This window comes from Zingiber officinale, chromosome 5A (genome assembly GCF_018446385.1).
Source record: "Zingiber officinale cultivar Zhangliang chromosome 5A, Zo_v1.1, whole genome shotgun sequence".
Lineage (NCBI taxonomy): Eukaryota > Viridiplantae > Streptophyta > Magnoliopsida > Zingiberales > Zingiberaceae > Zingiber > Zingiber officinale.
The window spans coordinates 89,645,651-89,664,155 of NC_055994.1; positions in this window are offsets into that span (position 1 = coordinate 89,645,651).

Below are 18,505 nucleotides of genomic sequence, written 5' to 3' on the forward strand. Positions count from 1 at the left end.
CTTACAATCCCGGGTTTAGATAGGGATGCGCGCACAGCAAGTACAGTTGCCGGGCCCCTCAGCAGCATGTTTAGTATTTTCTCTTATTATATGTATAGCTTTTCAAATTCACAATCAGTTATGTGAGTTCAGCTTGGTTTCAGTACCAGCTCAGTTAGTTTAGTACGGATCATGATCAGCTTAGTTCAGTTCCATGGTTTGTTTTCAGTTTCAGTTTTCATGCTCAGCTCTATTTTCGCAAGTATGATAACTTATGTTCAGTTCTTGATTGCTATGCTTGTATGATCACATGCCATGCCATGTTTAGCCTAGTCAGTATATTTCAAATAGCATGCTTTGAAAATCATATCTGCATCGTATGCATGTTTTTGTGAGGTAGATGGTTTCTTACTAAGCTTTTTAGCTTACAGATGCTACTTTTCTTATACTGCAGATACAGGTAAAAGAAAAGTGGACTAGTGGTGGCTGGAGGGCAATGCAGACCAAGATGTGTGTGGGAGGAACCTGGAATAAAGATATGAGGGATCTAGTTTTATTTTACTACGCATTAGAACTTGAAACAAGTCTAGTTATTAAAGTCTTGTTCTCTTTTCCCTTATGCTTCGCATTCTAGTATGGTTAATGGTATGAACTAGTGAACATGCATTATATTATGTCTTGAATGTTGCCCAATGCATGATAGAATAGTTATTAGCATTTGTAGAGATGTTTCACTCATTTTGGCACGAAATCTACTGAAATCAGAGTTTCAGCTCGAAATCAGAAACCCCTGATCTGTCAGCAGACTGATCAGGGAGTCTCTGATCGGTCGGTAGACTGATCAGGGATCTGGTTTCTGCGAACAGAAACTTTCTGTTCGTTCCCTGATCGATCCGTGGATCGATCAGGAGCTGGATCGCGACTCACTGATCGGTCAGCAGACCGATCAGTAAGCCACTGATCGGTCTCACTGACCGATCAGGGACCAGCTGGATCGGTCGGCAGACCGATCCAGCAGCGTACAGAATTGCAGCCTAGTTATGGATCGGTCGGTTGAACGATCCGGAGGTTCCTACCGTACCAGTATCGGTAGATCGGTCTGTGGATCGATCCGAAGTTTATTATCAGTTGTAAACACCTCCCCTAGCATGTGTACAACTCCTAGGTACACCTAGAATACTAAGATCAGTTTTTAAAGATAATAGTTTAGCAAAATTTTAATTAGCCCAGCTTTCTGCACAGTATAGTTTAGCATAATTGTAGCGACCGGCCTTACAGCCAGTACCCAGAAGGTGGGTCGTTACAATCATGGAAGCCAGGTGGATAGGTCTGGAGGACTTGATCCCTGGGTAGCCGAATACTAAGTCCTAGTTGTAACCTAGGTAAGGGAAATCTCGGTATGTCGTGGAAGCCAGGTGGATAGGTCTGGAGGACTTTATCCTTGGGTACCCGAATACTGAGTCTTGGTGAGTGAAGCCAAGTGGAGAAAATCCTAGGGGGTGGTAACCTTAGGTAACGAGAAGTCTTGGAGGAGTGAACTCCAAGCAAGGTTGATCGGATGGTTTCCGGTCGACCGGACCAGCGGATCTCGGTAAATCTAGGTTTAGGTTTACCATTGTTTTCTGTATTACTATTATTGCTATTGGCTAATGTGGTATTGCAGGAAAAGTCTTAGTGGATCAGGCGATCAATCACTGAGCAGACAAAAGACCAAACATGCCTAGAGAATCATGTTTGGCAGGTAAGTTGAGGTATGCAACTGGAAGAGCGACAGTGAGGTCGGGTTCCTAAAGGGAACAACCTAAGGTCGCTGATCCAACTAAAGAAACCGAGAAGGTTCCAAGTTGAGATCAAGACAGTCCTAACTGTCATACTCATGCATTATATATTACTGTGCTAACCTTTGTGTTGCAGAAATACTTTGCTTAATACTGTGTTGCAGGTTTGGCCGGATCGGTCGACCGAACCAGAGGATCGGTCGACCGAACCAAGATGACTCAGCACAGATCAGTTTAATCAGCAACGATCAGATGCTGAAGGAAAATACACTGATCGGTTGACCGAACCCGAGGATCGGTCGACCGAACCATCAATATTAAAGGCGCAGTAAATGCAGATCACGGCAAATCTCGACGAACAGGGAAGGAGCCTGTTCGGTCGACCGAACAGAGGGATCGGTCGATCGAACTGTTGGATCGAAAGCGCTAGAGGGGGGGGGGGTGAATAGCGCTCGTGGCTATTTTATCGATTTAAAACACAGAGTAGAAACACAGCGTAAAGTAAAAACAAACACACAGAGACGCAAGTGTTTTACTTCGTTTGGAGCCTATAGCGACTCCTACTCGAAGGCCCGCGGTCCTTGACCGCTTTCGGTGGGCAACAACTATAATATCGGAATTATTACAAGCTAGAAGCAATTACAGTTAAGTGCAAATAATAAAGTTATACCAACGAACAAGAAAGTAGACGAGCTTTGGAGTTTCAGTTCGTTGTAGCAGTAGAGCGTTGTTGAAGCGTATAGAGCACACAAGAGCGCAGCACTTCTGTTCGGAATTCGATGTCTGAGCTGCACCTCGAGGCCTCTTTTTATAGCTCTGCAAGGTCTGATCAAGATCCCCAAGTCTCGGGATCAGATTTGACACGAAGCGGATCGGTCGACCGATCCCCACGTTCGGTCGGCCGATCAGATGATCTCCACTGCATCTGATCCGTCCATCCGTCGCTCCGCTTCGATCTGGTCAAACTTTATCCCTGGGATCGGTCGACCGATCCCAAGGTTCGGTCGACCGATCCCAAGGTTCGGTCGACCGATCAGTCTCCTCTGACCCGCACACCTCGGCTTGATCCAGTCGATATCTATCCCAGGTTCGGTCGACCGATCCCGAGGTCCGGTCTACCGATCCCGAGGTCCGGTCGACCGATCCCTGGTCGAACCTGGTCCAACTTCTGGCGATCTGGTCTGGTAGCTTGGAGGTTCAGTCGACCGATCCCAAGGTTCGGTCGACCGATCCGGATCAGTACTAACCCTGCACAAGAGTATTAGTTTCCTACAAAACAGAATTAGAACATAAACGATAATATATAAACAAATGTATTGATAGCCTTCAGACTGTCCGGGTCTGATTTCGGGTTTCCGACCGGAAACTCTAGGTCGACCCGATGCCTACTGTTCCCTTTACGGGGAACGCGTCCTCACCTACTCCACTCAGGAGATTTTACCTGATGCCAGTTCGATCCTCCAGATCGACTGGACTTTTGCTCAGCGTCCGATGCTTCCGGTCTTCATGCTGGATGTCCGGTCCTCGACCCATCCAGACTTCTACCCGGTTCGCGACACCAGGATTTTAACCTAGGGTTACCACCCCTTAGGATTTTTGCCCGAAACCCCGACCCGCCAAGACTTCCCGCATAGGGTTTCCACCCCCTATGACCTAGGGTTACCGCCCCCTAGGGTTTTCACCTTGCCTAACTGCGGTTAGGACTTTCCTGAAACACTCAGTTATACACATTAGATAACAATTAAACTTAACTTTGAATCCCTTTGCCATTATCAAAACTAAGGTTCGATCGTCGGATGCTTCCCGCACCAACAATCTCCCCCTTTTTGATTATGGCAATCGAAATTCAAAGTTAAGTGAAAAACAAAAAAAAAATGTAATAAAGGTAAATAAAATCTAAGCACATTGAAGCTCCCCCTTAATGGAAGCTCCCCCTTAAGCTGATTTTTAGTTTTTGAATTTTTGATACCTTTCGGTTTCCTTTGAATTTCCTTATCTTTAAATTTCCTTATACTCTCCCCCTTTGCCATATATCAAAATAAAGAGGGAAAAAAAAAAGTACTGAAGTGAACACTTAGCTTTTTATTAAAGTTTAAGTGTTTCTTTTAAAATTATTTAACAAAATTTCTTCTAGATTCTAAGTATAAATTTGATTTTTAAAGGATTTTAAAATAATTTTGAATAATTTTCCAAAGATTTTGAAATTGATTTTTAAAGGATTTTAAATAATTTTGAATAATTTTTCAAAGATTTTGAAATTGATTTTTTAAAGGATTTTTAAAATGATTTTCAAATAATTTTTAAAAGGATTTTTAAAATGATTTTCAAATAACTTTTAAAAGGATTTTTAAAATGATTTTCAAATAATTTTTAAAGTAATTTTGAAATAATTTTTCAAAGGAAAAATGATTTTTGAAATTAATTTTGAAAGGATTTTTAAAATGTTTTTGAAATTAATTTTGAAAGGATTTTTAAAGTAATAATTTTTCAAAGGATTTAAAATGATTTTTGAAATTAATTTTGAAAGGATGAAATAATTTTTCAAAGGAATTAAAATGATTTTCAAATAATTTTTAAAGTAATTTTGAAATAATTTTTCAAAGGATTTAAAAATGATTTTCAAATAATTTTTCAAAGGATTTAAAAATGATTTTCAAATAATTTTTAAAGTAATTTTTAAAATGATTTTTCAAATAATTTTTAAAAGAATTTTTAAAATGATTTTCAAATAATTTTTAAAGTAATTTTGAAATAATTTTTCAAAGGAAAAATGATTTTTGAAATTAATTTTGAAAGGATTTTTAAAATGTTTTTCAAATTAATTTTGAAAGGATTTTTAAAGTAATTTTGAAATTAATTTTCAACGGATTTTTAAAGTATTTTTGAAATTAGTTTTGAAAGGATTTTGAAATAAATTTTCAAAGAATTTAAAATGATTTTTGAAAGGATGAAATAATTTTTCAAAGGATTTAAAATGATTTTCAAATAATTTTTAAAGTAATTTTGAAATAATTTTTCAAAGGATTTTTAAATTAATTTTCAAATAATTTTTAAAGTAATTTTGAAATAATTTTTTAAAGGATTTAAAAATGATTTTCAAAGAATTTTTAAAGTAATTTTAAAATACATTTATTCATTAGATTTAATTAAGTCATTTTATTTGATTAAATTGAATTTATTTAGGACTAAGTTTAACCTAGATCCATCTCACCCGATTCTAAGTTCTCAAACAGATAATCTTACGTATTTTTGTGAGATGGTTATCTTTGATTTAAATAGTTTCTAAGGATTAATTTACATTTAAGTTAAAAATAGGTTTTCCAATTAGTCAATTAAATAAGTATTTTAAAGATTGTTTCCTAGGTCAGGGCGAGGCTCTAGGCCTTCTTGGGTATGAGATCATCCACCATTTTCTAGACAGAATCGCTCAAAGAAATATATATTTAATTTCCTTTTTGAAACTCCTAGATTTAACTGACAAGTGTAAATTATGCCTAGATCCTTAAGCTATCCTAGTCTAAGCATGTATATTGCAAGGAAAATAAATAAACAAGCATTTTATCTATTTATTGAGATAGTTTTTCTATTTGCTCCCCCTGGATCATAGCTTCGATATGGTCTATCAAGGAAATGGATATGATCCTTGGGGACCCAATAGTGATCAGGTCTAACTTGATTAACCAAGTTTGACTTGGGGACCCATGCTTGAATTATGTTTCTATTATTTCTATTTACTAATGACAAGTATGATTTAAACTTTGTTTTGGTCTTAAATCCAAGTTCGGATTTGTTGTAAACGGCTCGCTGTTTTCCAAGAATCAGATCCAAATTCTTGGAACCCATAGTGAACCGTTCCAACGTGTCCTTGAGTTCCTTAATTTGAGTTTTCAAATTGGAATTTTCTTCCTCAAGTTGTTGGACTTGAGTTGAACTTCCAATTTGAACTGACTCAGTTAGAACTGACTCAGTTAAAGAACTCGAGTCAGTCGCTCCCTTAAGGACTGTTACCTCCTTTTGGAGCGACTTAACCCGGACGTTAGATTTAGCCAACTTTTTTACTAAGTAAGGTAATAATTCATGCAGGTTATCTAATTGAAATTCTGCGAGTAGTGTACTTACAGTGGGATTAGGTCCTTTGGAAACGAATGCGGATTCGTGGCTTTGCTCGGACTCAGTTTCCGACTCGCTCTCGGTTTTAGACTCAAATTCGGACTCGGTTTCGTCAATGCCTACTTGTACTGGCAATGCGAGGAAGCTTGTTGGTTCTTCTTTGTCGGATTCGGATTCGTCTGACGACTCGGACCAGGTTGCCTTCAATGCCTTCTTTCTTTTCTTGTTTGGACAGTCTGGTTTATAGTGCCCCTTCTGGTTGCATCCGTAGCAGGTGACTCCAGTTTTGTCCTTCTTGGTTGTTTGAGTTTCCCTTTTTGACTTGCATATTTTTCGCACTAGTTTTATCAGTTTGGAAATAACTTCATCTTCGTCGTCTGTGTCCTGTTCGTCTTTGGACTTGGATTTATGCCTCGTCGTCGGTTCGTGCATTTTGCTGGTACCTGCAACCAAAGCAACACCTTTCTCGACCGGGCGTGCATTAGTCTGCTCATGCAATTCTAATTCAGAAAATAATTCATCTAGTTTTATTGAAGATAAATCCTTGGAAACTTTGTAAGCATCCACCATGGATGCCCACAAGGTGTTCCTTGGAAAAGCGCTTAGCGCGTACCTTATTACGTCGCGGTTTTCCATCCTTTGGCCGATTGCATGAAGCCCGTTGAGTAGGTCCCGGATGCGTGCGTGAAGCTGGTTTGCCGTCTCACCTTCCTGCATTTTAATATTATACAATTTATTTAAAATTAAATCACGCTTACTTACTTTAGCGTCTGTCGTGCCCTCGTGCAGCTCGATTAGTTTGTTCCATAACTCCTTCGCACTTGAAAATGATCCGACTCTATTCAGTTCTTCTTTTGTCAACCCGCATTGTAGCATGCAAGTGGCTTTGGCATCTGCTTCCACCTTCTTCCTGATGCTAGCGTCCCAGTTGGTGCAGGAAACCAGTTCTCCGGTGCCATCACGTGGTAGCTCGAGACCGGTCTGGATGATGATCCACATCTCAACTTGCGTGTTGATATGGTAGATCATCCGGTTCTTCCAATAGGCAAAGTCTTCGCCGGAGAAGAGCGGGGGGCGGGTAGTGCTAGAGCCTTCTTGAAGGACCATTACAAACTTGCACACAAAGAAGAAGAGAGAAAAAACAAATGTACCAGGACTTGATCCTGGATTAGCAGTGCGGTATGAATTTAAAAAAAAAATAACTCTAGTGGTGTTGCACCAACCTCGAGCGAAATCGATACGAGCGAAAAGAATTAGAATATAGCAACGAAGCTAAATTCTAATTGACTCCAAAAAATCTTTAAAATACCACGAAAAATTTGTTTTGAATGGTGGTTGCACCGATTCAAAACTACCCCGCTCTGATACCAATTGTTGGATCGAAAGCGCTAGAGGGGGGGTGAATAGTGCTCGTGGCTATTTTATCGATTTAAAACACAGAGTAGAAACGCAGTGGAAAGTAAAAGCAAACACACAGTGACACAAGTGTTTTACTTCGTTCGGAGCCTATAGCGACTCCTACTCGAAGGCCCGTGGTCCTTGACTGCTTTCGGTGGACAACAACTATAATATCGGAATTATTACAAGCTAGAAGCAATTACAGTTAAGTGCAAATAAGAAAGTTATACCAACGAACAAGAAAGTAGACGAGCTTTGGAGTTTCAGTTCGTTGTAGCATTAGAGCGTTGTTGAAACGTATAGAGCACACAAGAGCACAGCACTTCTGTTCGGAATTCGATGTCTGAGCTGCACCTCGAGGCCTCTTTTTATAGCTCTGCAAGGTCTGATCCAGATCCCCAAGTCTTGGGATCAGATTTGACTCGAAGCGGATCAGTCGACCGATCCCCACGTTCGGTCGACCGATCAGATGATCTCCAACGCATCTGATCCGTCCATCCGTCGCTCCGCTTCGATCTGGTCAAACTTTATCCCTGGGATCGGTCGACCGATCCCAAGGTTCGATCGACCGATCAGTCTCCTCTGACCCGCACACCTCGGCTTGATCCAGTCGATATCTATCCCAGGTTCGGTCGACCGATCCCGAGGTCCGGTCGATCGATCCCTGGTCAAACCTGGTCCAACTTCTGGTGATCTGGTCTGGTAGCTTGGAGGTTCGGTCGACCGATCCCAAGGTTCGGTCGACCGATCCCGGTCAGTACTTACCCTGCACAAGAGTATTAGTTTCCTGCAAAATAGAGTTAGAACATAAACGATAATATATAAACAAATGTATTGACAGCCTTCAGACTATCCGGGTCTGACTTCGGGTTTCCGACCGGAAACCCTAGGTTGACCCGACGCCTACTGTTCCCTCTACGGGAAACGCGTCCTCACCTCCAGATCGATTGGACTTTTGCTCAACGTCCGATGCTTCCAGTCTTCATGCTGGATGTCCGGTCCTCGACCCATCCAGACTTCTACCCGGTTTGCGACACCAGGATTTTAACCTAGGGTTACCACCCCCTAGGATTTTTTCCCGAAACGCCGACCCGCCAAGACTTCCCGCATAGGGTTTCCACCCCCTATGACCTAGGGTTACCGCCCCCTAGGGTTTTCACCTTGCCTAACCGCGGCTAGGACTTTCCTGAAACACTCAGTTATACACATTAGATAACAATTAAACTTAACTTTGAATCCCTTTGCCATTATCAAAACTAAGGTTCGATCGTCGGATGCTTCCCGCACCAACACGAACCATTGAAGTCTAGTTAATGCAGAATATCGAGCCAACGTCAGACTCCAACTGGAATGGATCGGAGCTGGTTCGGTCGACCGAACAAAGGGATCAGTCGACCGAACATCCATCATATCTATAAATTGAGGCTCGAAGTCAAAGGCCAAAAACAACTTTTCTGATCAAAATTCCTGCTCTGCAAACATCTCGTCTTCATCTGTGCAGCAAGCTACATCATCCGGAAGTGCCGACCTAAGCTACATCTCCATTTTATTTGTCGGTAAAATTTATTTTAAGCTTGCATTTGTAATTCATTTAAGCAAGATAGTAGGGTGTTACTATCTTGCTCCATTGTACGATCTGCTTCTTTCCAAAGAATTTCGGAAAGAAGAGTTATAATGGTTTGCTCACCGGTGCGGTCAAGGACCGCGAGCCTTCGAGTAGGAGTCGAGCTAGGCTCCGAACGAAGTAAACAATCTGTCTCTTTTTTACTTTCCGCTGTGCACGACTTTGATATAAAAGAATAGAATAGTTTTAAAACGCGCGATATTCACCCCCCCTCTATCGCTTCAAACGATCTATCAATTGGTATCAGAGTCTGGTAGCTCTGAAATTACTTAACCGTTTTTCGAGCAACTTTTAAAACTTTTTTCTTTTCTTTAATTTTTTTTAGTAATACTTTTTATTCTTAATCTCGCACTACTAATCCCATGATGAAAGTCTTGGAAATTTGTTTTCTATTTCTTTTCTTACAAGAATGTCAACATCCTAGCAAGAAGGGAGAAACATCTATGAACCTCCGTCGTATGATAAAATCTACTTCATGCCTAATGAACAAATCCGCACAACCGGAGGCAAAGGAGGAACCGATGCCTGGAGTCCGAAAAAAGAAGGACCACATCGAATGTTTCAAGTGCAAAAAGATGGGGCATTACAAATCTCAATGTCTAAACAGAAGACCCAAGGATTCAGGGGGAGCAAATATGGTAAATAAATTTATGTTACATGAAAAATTGAATGCTTTAGATCCTTCTTGTTTGAATTATAATTTGAATTTGAAAAAGCATGAAAATCCTATATTAACGTTACTTAACAAAAATAATAACAACTTAATTAATATAATTGACCAAATTAACCCAAACCTTAATCAAGACTTAGATTTATTTAATCAATATATTCAAGATAATTCGAATCAAAATAATAATCTAAAATTAACTAACAGCAAACCGAACTTAACTAAAAATTTAGAAAGTAAAAATAAGAAATTAAACTATAAATCAAATTTTAGAAAACTAGAAAAACAAAATAATATTTTGCAAAATAAAGTTAATAAATTAGAAAATATTATTAATAATTTTATAAACTCACAAAATCTAGATTTAAATTATATATCAAAACCAAATTTAAAACAAAACTTTCATAAACTTAATTATAATAATGTACCTTTTAATTATAAAACTAAATAATAATAATAATAATAATAATAATAATAAAATAACAATAACAACAACAATAATAATAACACAATAAATAAACAACTAAACAATAATAAATCATGTATGACTTGTTTGAATTGTATGACTTCCATATTCATGCATACTTATCTATTATTTAACATGTCATGCATCTTCTCTTTATACTGTTAGAACGGTTAGATGAAAAAGGTTTACCAAACCCTACAACATAGCATCGGAATGGATTGGGATGATAGTACGTCAAGGAAACTTTGTCGAAGGCATGTCTAAGCTGAATATGGAATTCTACCTGGTGCACTAGACTTAGTGGATCTGACCGAAGCTACCCCAGTCAAACATGAGCTAGTTAGATCAAAATTTAGTATTAAGTTATTTGGGCAGGAACAGTTTGGAAAGCGTTTAGCAAGTGGTCTAATGATATTCAAGTAGGTCGTATGCCTCGCCACTGAACTGAAAGCTTATCCTTAGGACCCCTACTTGATTAACCTAAAGCTAAGTTTGAATCTAACATGGGTTCAATAACCTTTCTCGATTAATTAATTCAAACTTTAATTATATTCAAACCTAATTCAAACTTAATTCAAACTTTAATTATCAAACCTAATTCAAACCTAATTCAAAACTTTAATTATATTCAAACCTAATTCAAACTTAATTCAAACTTTAATTATCAAACCTAATTCAAACCTAATTCAAACTTTAATTATATTCAAACCTAATTCAAACTTTAATTATCAAACCTAATTCAAACCTATTTATATTAAAAAAAACTATATTAAAAAATTACTTTAAAACTTATTAAAAAATTATTTTAAAACTTATTTAAAAAACTTAATTAAAATTATTTTAAAAATTATTTTAAAACTTAATTAAAATTATTAATTAAAAGTATTTTGAAAATTAATTAAACTTATTTTAAAACTTAATTAAAATTATTTTAGAACTTATTTTAAAACTTAATTAAAATTATTTTTAAAAAAAAACTTAATTAAAATTATTTTTTTAAAAAAACTTAATTAAAATTAATTTATAAATTCAATTAATTCACAAAATGTGTTATCATTAATATCAAATTAATAATTCATTTTAACCCAAAATTAATTTAACATAATCATAGTTCAACTAAAACTCAATTTTAACTTAATTACAATTAAACTCACAATCAATAAAGTCATCTCACGCAACTATAGGATTACCATACTTGAAAATTTAGAATGGGTGAGATGCCAAGAAAATTAAAATTTAAAATATTTTTAAACATGTTTTGAAAACTTATATATCTATTTTCTTAAGAAATATTTTTCAAATTTAGATTGATGATTGATTGGGTGTATTATATATATAAAGTATTGTTATTCACTGCTAAGTCTTTAGAACCTTAAGTCAATTGTGACCCTTAGACACACATAGAAAAGTCTTTCTTGTGGGTAACAAGGATATCTAAAAATAGTGTCTGGTTAAGGGGGAGAGACTTGATTGAAGGACATATTTTTTATTATATTATTCACAATCATGCTTTTGAAAATATATTTTGAAAAATGATCCAAAACACTCTTTGAAAAATACTTGATAATACTTCTTTATAAATCTTTTTGAAATTATCTTTAAAATATCTTAATCAAATACTTTTTGAAAATTACTTTTACAAACTTATTTAAAGAATTCTGGTTTTGACATTAACTTAAAAAATATTTTTGAAAAATTGCTTACAAAACTCAAAATACTATCTTTTAAACCTAGCTCAAGCATTATCTTTTCAAAATCATATTCTTCAAACTTTTTGAAAACTTTTTGAAAATTCCTTGAAAATAAAATTTTACTTAGAGAATTTCTTTAAGAATTTCCTTGTAAATTACTTGAAAATATTTTTTGAACTCAGCTTTAACAAAGATGCTTGATAAAAACTCTTTACAAATATTTTTGAAAAGTATTTGATCCGGCAGTAAGGACGGGGGACCCCCTTTGTGGGGAGCCAATGACACGTGGAGGTCAAAAGTCAAAAGGGTCAGCATGAGGTCCATCCGATCGGAGAAGGGTTGGGTCGATCGGTCGAACGGGTCCGAGCGGAATCAAAGACAACCTGACGGGGAGTCGGGTTTCCGACGCTCATGGTGAACAGGGTCGCCGGGCCGAGCTGGTAGTCCGCTCGGCCGAGGCGTAAAGAAGCAATGCCGTGAAGGAACAGTCTCAGCCGAGCACGCGATGGAGTGAAATCTTCTCGGTCGGACCAATACCTACGTCCGGTAGGGCCGATGCCTGCCGAGCGGATGGATGCTCGGCTCGGGGAAAAAAGAGACAAGGACAAGGGGACATTGGGGAACATCTTCTGACAATAGGCATGTTCGACGACCAAGTCATACACATAATCATACGACGGAAGGTTCTGCTGTCCCATCAGAGAGGTGCTCGGACTGTAGCAGTATGGTGTCAGGCATGCTCCTCTGGTAAGCCCATACTGAGGTATGGTAAAGGACACGTGTATGCCTCGACAGGTGTGCACAAGCCTCCCTAGAGCTCTATATAAGAGCCTACAAACTTCACCGGAGGTATGCAATCTCTGGTTATTGGAGCCACTTCATCATTTTCCTCTTGCCTGACTTGAGCGTCGGAGGGTCATCGCCGGGAAACTCCTCTTGGCCCGACTTCTTTGCAGGTAGCGGCGGAGATCCACATCATCAGTCGGAGACAGCGGAGAGCGCCACGTTCCCAGCGTCCATCCACTCATCACTCGGACAGGATCAAATTGGCGCTGATAAACCCGATTTTTGTCGCAAAATGGGTATCAAAAGAATTAAGTGACCGAATTCATTCTACACTAATGTAGCATAGAGATGACTCGGGTCGTCTCCCAACGAATGTAAACGGTAAAATGGTAGTCTTAGGATCAATTATTTTTGGCTTGGGTTTTTTGGATAAATTGGGGATTTTAGAATTGACTTTTGAACAAAGAAAAGAAATAAGGACCTAAAACTATGCTACATTTGTAAATTCAACTCATGGAAATTAACAAACAAAGAAGCTAACTAATCTAAACTACTGCATTGAAAGAAATGGCAAACAAAAATAACCTAATGCAACAATTAAGCAAATCTAAATTGTGTAGAATCAAGAATTAAGAACAGTGGCCTTAACCAAAGGTTTCAAAACAATAGCAAGGGAATTCGAATCAGCTATGCATCGATCAGCTACAACAAAACTAAAATTCAAACAGAGATGAAGAAACTAGCATTCATAGGATTCAAACTAATCAATTGGAGAAACCCTAGCTTGGGTTCGGTCTACATCAGATGAAGAACTCGGCGTTGAAGACAAACAAAGTAACTCAGATGGAAATGGATCAAGATCAGAGAAAAGGTGCGGAGCTTCAAGAAAGGAAGATAACCGGCCGGAAAACAGAGGAATCGGCTCAAACCACCGAATTGCTTCTCCTTCTTTGCTTCTTCTTCCTCGCACGAAATCGCGGTAGAAATTGGTGTTCAGATGATTGAGATGGCGTCACCGGAGGAAGGGAAACGCCCTTGACCTCAGCACCTCGCCGGCGGTGGAGTGGATTGAGGAAGAAGATCGCCGGAGCAGATCGCGCTCCCCTGTCTTGGCACGAAGATACTGTGTAAGTTGACGCGAACACTGTAGCTTCTCATCCCTTTAAATCTAATCTCAGTTCTGTGATGGACGGCTGTGATTATTCTGCCTCTGATCCAACGGTGAATCTTAATCTAAATTTGATCCAAAGGTTCAAATCTTCATCAAGGGACCTGATCTATTCTCTCCTAGCTCGGATGGACCAAATCTTCAATAGATGGCTTAGATCTCTCTTAATCTTGAATGGACGATCCAGATTACTCCAGAGCTTGATCTCTTCATTTAAGCTTGGATTCGTGTTCAATCTGGTTTGGTCAACCTCGGATCCATGATCCCTTGATGCCTACAAAGAATATAACCAAATATTAGCATCAAATACCACAAATATGATATAATTTGCAATTAGGTCCATAAATGGCTCTAACTCATGAAACATGGTGTAAACATGACTTTAACATATGAGAAGATTAAAATGTATGCCTATATGGATCAAAGTATCATGATAAAATGATAGTTATCAAATTCCCCCACACTTATTCTTGCACGTCCCGGGCAAACAAACAAAACAAAGGAACACTAAAAACCATCTCCACAATAATTCCCTAGGAATACCTAGAAGATAATAAAAGAAATTTAACTAAAACCATCTAAAGATCACAAACAATCATGAATTCAATCACTACAATAATCAGTAGGTATGGTGATTTCAATCCAATTGAAAAAACTAAGCAAGATGCAATCTCACAAGGTACTCACCTATTCTAACTCTCACACTCAAACATGTGTATAAGTGGAGCTCAACTCAATGTCACTCACAATATTTCACTACCATAAGCTTGCTTATTTTCTAATTCTCCACCACTATAAACATATCATACATGAATCAAAAGGATTTTATCAACAAGAACTGAAATGAAAGCAAGAAAAACAATTAAAGTGAATGAAATTGCAAAAGAAAAGAATTCAATGAAAAATTGAAAAGACGAGAGTATTGGAGGAATATACTTGATGAGTTGACCATTTTGATGTGTAAAGAGATGAATACCATTTTTTTTATCAATTCAAAATACCAAGCTAACCTCCCCTTCAATTTGATGACAATCCAAAATTCTTGATACTCTTTCTTCACATTTGTTACACTCTTTTGATGTGCCATTTTCCAATTATTTTCCACTTCACTGTTTTTCCACTTTATTGCATCACTTGAAACTAAAACAATCTCAATTCAACTTATGAGGAAGAGTTTCCTCCCCCACACATAAAATTTTGGCCGTCTCGGACAAAAACTTGATACATATCTAACCATTATCTTCTTGTCTTCATTCTGTTGATTTTATCCTTTCCCTCTGTTTTTCTGTTTTGCTGATTTAAACCTCTTCATCTGCTGCACTTGAATTCCTGTAGCTTTGGTTTATCATACAACAATTTGATGTGTTACTACCCTGGCAGTAATTTTTGAACTGAGATTTCAGAAATGGAGAGACTAAATTCCAGATTGTTGCTGTTGATGTTGCACCCAACTTGTTTGATAACAGAAGGAGAAAAGGTACAGAATCTGAAGGATGGATTGAATAAGTGTGGATAAAAAGTATATTTCTGAAATGTCTCAGCAGGTACTAATTCTGAACTAAGTCCTGGAATGCAATTCAGTAATGTAATCAATTCTGCTGTTTCTCAAGTTGGTATCAAAATCTGTGATTTTTAATAGCTGAAACTTAGTCCAGAAAATTGCTAAGTTAGATTACTGAATTGATTCTAATCTGCAGTACAATTCAGTCCAGATTGTGACATGATTTCTACATTTCAGAAATCAGCTTCAATAGTTTCAGTGTTCTCCACAACAATAATTTTGCAGAACCACAACATCAAAATTACCCATCTAATTGAGACTTTGATCAAATGTTCCAAATTCAAACTGAACATTCTCTCTTGATCACAGAATCAGAGTTTCTGCAACTCACAGTGCTAGTTCTAGCACTGCAATTTAGTTGTAGTTTCTGATTTCAAACTTTATCCTGAATTCTGAAGTAGATTTCTGGGTTTCAGTTCCAAACATATACTTTTAATTCCAGGAATTGCAATGATAAGATTTGAATCTGAATTATTGCTGATCTTCATGTAAAAAGGAATACCTTCCAAGTCAGCTGGCCAGCTCTCAGCTTGAACAGACTTACACAATGTCTGAAACTTACAACAGCTCTGCATTCTAAGTTTAGTTTCAGAATCAGGTAAGCACAAACTTCTTCCAGCAACTTCAAAATCATAAATCAAATTCAATTTCCTTGTGTTTCATTGGTTTCCATGTCTTCACTGCTGGAAAATCAGAACTTTCTTGGTTGTAAAGTTTTGAATTTCCCACAAATTTTCACTTGCAAATTTCATTTCTGCAGGTTCCTGATTTCCGACACAAAATCTGTAGATTTCTTCTTCTCTTAATCAACTTCTTATTCATCAAATTTCAGAACCTTGTAATTTCTTTTATTGACATCAGCAACGTTCTTATGCAGTCATCTCCATTATCATTCCCTCAGTCTTCTTCTCATTTTCTTTCTCTTCTTCACTTCTGCTCCATCTGAATTTGCAGGTTCAAAGTTTCTGTGTCAACTTGAACACTCCCTACTATTAACTTTTCTTGCTTTATACTCATGCACATTAGCTCCATTGATCAACTCCCTATAGAACTATGACAATTCTTGCACTAAAATTAACTGGTCAGATTCAGAAATCATGCTCAACTAGTATTGCAACAGCATTTGTTTCTGAAGGTACCAAATCTTTACTTAAGCTTCTACTTTGTTTAAGTGCTGCTTCTAATTCTTGATACGCCTTGATACCAAGTTCCTTCACTTCTCATATTCTGCCTTTCAGCAACTCTTCCTTTCCTTTAATAGTTTGCTCATCTGATCTCTTTTAGCTTAAGCAGCTGATACTCCCACTTTCAGTTCACTTCCTGCTCAAGTTGTGTTGAATCCTTATTCAAGCTGTTCTCATCAAATGAATTTCGAATCCTACTTCCCAATATCAGATCCCAATAGCTACAAATTCTCACTGTATCATCCCTGTTACTGATTTTCCCTACCTTGTTTCAATCATTCTTAGTCAGAACAGCTAACTCTTCTTCTCCCCACAGCAGATCTAAATCAGAGTTATGAAACTTCTTTTCAAGCTTGAGTTTTGGAACTTAGATTCTAAGATAATTTGGCTTTCTCTCATGAATCTGAATTATTTAATGCCAAACTTCATAAAGAAAAGGAAAGAACCCAATTGGCAAAAAAACTAGTAAAAACTTCAAGTGAAATTGTCATTGAACCGGAATCCCAATATGAATTCAATCTCTTCACAATTTCTGATCGAGGTTAGCATGGAACATTTCTGATATACATTTTTTAAAAGGGCTATAGCATAGCTCATGAGTAGCAATACCAACCGAATGCTCAGATTCAAGCATTTCAAAACCTTCTTCACCCTATGTCTTCTAATAGCTTGAGTGTATCACCAAAGTATCAAGTCTCAAAATTCAAAGCCATTAGAGTTAACTTTTGACATGATCAAGTTCAGATTGGACTTCAGATCCATAAATAACTTCAAGTTCATTTCAATTACTACCATTGTATCAAGTATCAATAATCCAAACCATATTTGAGACTCCCACATCACTCTCAAAAATCACAATTCAATTCTTATAAAACCATCCCTTTTTTTCAAAATTATTGAGGATAAACTAACTTTCCCCCACACTTAAAACTTTGTCCATCATCAAACAATCTAACTCATCAAGATAGTCAACCAAAATCCTCAATGAAATGGACCAAGCAAAGGTACTCAAAGGTTAGAATGCTAGATGAAATGAAATTGTTTAAAGAAAATTGTGGAAAAGAATTTAGAAAGTATGAAGGGAAACAAAATTGACAAAATCCTCAATTTCCATGCACACAAATGCTATTGTGACTTTGAAAAGAAACTAAGCAAGTTCTAGAGTTCAATTGCTATGAGTGCATGTCACACAAAGAAAATAATAGAGTGTAGGCTTAAAGTGGTCCTCTCTAGGTATTTTATTGCAATCTACTCAATTAAGCAAGTTGGAATCCACCGCCACACTAACCAATATCATGTAAGTAAAGTATTCAATCATGTCCATTGACCTAAAAATTGATGGTCAAACTTAAAAAACTTTTACCATCTTAAAAGTATTACTAGAACAATTTCATGGAGAATTTTATTCAAAATAAAATGCTATGTAGACTAGACAAAGTGCAAAATATGAAATCAATGCAAATGTAAAGTATAAAAGTAAAAGAAAGTGTAAAGCAAAAAGAGAAACAAGGAACGAACTCCCCTTTTATTCCCGGCGGTTGAAGAAGATTTAAGAGTAGAATCCATGCCGGTATTGGAATGGTCCTTCCTGGTGGTTGGAGTCGATTGAGCTGCAAAATCCAAGTTGGACGTGGAATAATTGTAGTTGCAATCAAGTCCACTTCATCCAACATTTTTCCTTTGAAAATTCTTCCTGGAGGTCGGAGGCGGTTTAGATGGAGCAACAATTTTGGAAGCCTACGGCGACCTACAAAGCCAAAAGAAGACAACACCTCTTGCAAGTATGTGAAAATATCAGTGTTTACATTACATGGTTCAAAGAATATATCACATCCAACAAAATCAATTAATGGTACCTTTATAAAATCTTCTAATGAATTACAAGAAATACTAACCTTGTCATGTTGGAAGATACCTGGAGGTTCTAAAATGGTGACTGTGACCTCCTCCTCATCAGATAATAGCTCAGACTCTGGCTCAGGTGGTGTATCTAAGGGAAGTGATTCTTGGGGCTCTGCTTCCACAGCATAAGTCCCTACACTCTCATCATCAACATCTGGTTCAGGTGATTCTTGGGGTATTGCTTCCAATAT